Source organism: Sabethes cyaneus, chromosome 3, assembly GCF_943734655.1.
Source record: "Sabethes cyaneus chromosome 3, idSabCyanKW18_F2, whole genome shotgun sequence".
Taxonomy (NCBI): Eukaryota; Metazoa; Arthropoda; class Insecta; order Diptera; family Culicidae; genus Sabethes; species Sabethes cyaneus.
The window spans coordinates 57,254,096-57,257,054 of record NC_071355.1 but is presented as its reverse complement, the minus strand read 5'-3'; the positions used below and the strand labels follow the sequence as shown (position 1 = coordinate 57,257,054).

Below are 2,959 nucleotides of genomic sequence, written 5' to 3'. Positions count from 1 at the left end.
GTATGTCTTATTACAAGACTATCACACACCAAATCAGCACACTACTATTACAAAATATAGTGAATTTAGACCAGATATAGAAAATATGACGGCCTGAACAGAAATCCAGAGAAAATAAACCATATAATGCAGTTTACTTTTTTCGTTACGGGACACCATTTGCAGAATACCGTTTGCCCAACAGCGCATGGTGTCCCGTAACGAAATGATTTTTATTTTATCTTAAAAACTAAACACAAAACCTGAATATACTTTTACATTTTGAGTTTCAGGCTGCCTTCAGCTAAAAATTTTCGGAACATGTCGGCTTTGAAAAACTTGAAACAGAGCAGAGTTTTGCAAATGTTTGAATCATGTTCAGAATACGCATTTTCTGCGATGGTGTCCCGTAACGAAAAGTATTCCGCCACTATTCAATGATGCTTATTATATTAAATACTAGCTGACCCGACAAACTTCGTATTGCCACAAATTAACCTGTGTTGTACATAAATCATGAATCTCGGATGATCTTTGTCACAATCTCGAGTTTCGCAAGCCCCCCAATGGGCGGCGCTTCCGACGGCGGGTCACCGGCAACACTCGCGACCGTCTCGTCCTGAATGATCTAGTGTTACTATAGATAGTTTTTGTGGTCTTGTATTGACTAATGTTTTATGGAAGAGTCTCGAATTTCTCGAGTTCGATTAGTTTTTGAGTTTCGCAAAAATTTCTGTTTTATTTGTATGAGAGTCCATATCCCCCTACCACAGGGGTGAGAGGTCTCTAACTATCGTAAAATAAATTCAAGACTCCAAAATCTCCCACATGCCAAATTTGGTTCCATTTGCTTGATTAGTTCTCAAGTTATAAGGAAATTTTAATTTCATTTGTATGGGAGCTCCCCTCTTAAAAGGGGAAGGGGTCGTAATTCACCATAGAGAAAATTTCTGCCATCTAAAACTCCCACATGCCAAATTTGGTTCCATTTGATTGATTAGTTCTCGAGATAAGAGAAAATTTGCATTTCATTTGCATGGAAGCCCACCCTCTTAAAGGGGAGATGGGCCATAATTCGCTTTCTAAAGAAGAGAGGGGTCTCAATTCACCATAGAAAAAAATCTTGCGTCCAAAACCACCAGGGGTCGTAATTCACCATAGAGAAAATTTCTGCCATCTAAAACTCCCACATGTCAAATTTGGTTCCATTTGCTTGATTAGTTCTCGAGTTATGAGGAAATTTGTTTTTCATTTGTATAGGAGCCCCCCTCCCCCTCTTAAAGTGGGGAAATCCATAGAAAATATATCATAGAAAATATTCTTGCCTACAAAAACACCCACATGATAAATTTAGTTCCATTTGCTTGATTAGTTCTCGAGTTATGAGGAAATTTGTATGGAAGCCCCCCCTTTTAAAGAGGAGAGGAGTTATAATTCCCCTTATAAAGAGGGGAGGGGTCTCAATTTAGCATAGAATAAATTCTTGTCACCGAAAACACCCACATGCCAAATTTTGTTCTATTTGCTTGATTAGTTGTCGAGTTATGCAGAAATTTGTGTTTCATTTGTATGGGAGCCCCCCCTCTTAGTGGGGGGAGGGGTTTTTAACCATCACTAAAACCTTTCCTGGCCCCAAAAAACCTCTACATGCATATTTTCATGCCGATTGGTTCAGTAGTTTTCGATTCTATAAGGAACATACGGACAGACAGACAGACAGACAGACAGACAGACAGACAGACAGACAGACAGAAATCCTTCTTTATAGGTATAGATTTCGCCCTCGTATTGAGAAAGTACTACTAAATAGCATCTATATTCAGGATATTCGTCAGACTTTTGGTAAAATATGAACAAATTTGCTTCGAAAAAACGGTTGCTCATGGTGTCTCGTAACGCTGGAATGTGTCTCATACGGTTAAAGGGTACACAGGGCTCCTTTGGAACCAATGTTTTTAAGTATTGTGAAGCGCTCTGTGTTTATTTCGGCCACCGGAATTTCCACCGACATCAATCTATAACTTACTCTAACGTCATAACACATACTGCGTAACTGATATGTTACAGCTTTTTTCGAGATACCATGAGAAACCTACACAAATTGGTTCTTTATTTAGTCTTTTTGGATCACCGTGCAATTTTCTTATCAGAAATTGCTTCTTGTTTCATTTAATAGGCACAATAAAATGCAATGCGCATGTGCTGCACAATAACGGAAACTTTGAATTAAAACAGAGCGCTTCACAATACTTGAAAACATTGGTTCCAAAGGAGCCTCTGTGTACCCTAAAACCCTATGATCTTTTTCGTACTGGCTCTTTCCTTTGCCTTTGAGATCACCACCATTTTGGAACAGCAGCAAAACAGCAAACAAATTTGTCAGAAGTGGGATTCGAACCCACGCCTTCAGAGAAGACTACGACCTGAACGTAGCGCCTTAGACCACTCGGCCATCCTGACTCGTGAGAGCCGACGTTGGTGTACGCCGCCAGTGTGTCGTGATCGAACTGTTTTCATGAAGTTTTAATTACCATCTCTCTCAAAACGGACTGGCATGGCACAGAAATAAAAGTTGCGCTATAACCATGCTTTGAGAATTTTTTGTCCTATCAAGTTAAAGGTTTCGTTCAATAGTGCCGCCGGCACGCTATTCCGTGCACAGTGGGCCGGGTTCGGGTGGAAGCCAAAGGCGAGAAGCCGTTTTATTTTTAATCACGTTAACTATTGAGTAACATTATGTATGCCAAAGCGCGATGGGGATCGAATGTCGAGAGGGAAAAACACAGAACGACCGAGTAGGCAGAAGGTATGTGTAAATTATACAGTGGGTTAAACTTTACTTTTAAAATAAACTGTCCGTTTCCGTGATAGTGGCCTATTACCGAAAATCGTTGTTACTGCCGGCTGGCAATGGCGTGACGCGTGAATTCTGTATTTTAACAGTAATATACAAGGATCTAAACTGTTCTTGTTTATGAAA

General features: G+C 40.0%; 1 non-coding gene across 1 annotated transcript; it reads right to left on the bottom strand.

Moving 5' to 3' along the window:
• Window positions 1-2,356: 2,356 nt before the first annotated feature.
• Trnal-cag (transfer RNA leucine (anticodon CAG)) lies at window positions 2,357-2,439 on the bottom strand. Its single transcript has one exon. It is a non-coding gene; the product is annotated as a tRNA-Leu (tRNA).
• Between the last annotated feature and the right edge of the window lie 520 nt (window positions 2,440-2,959).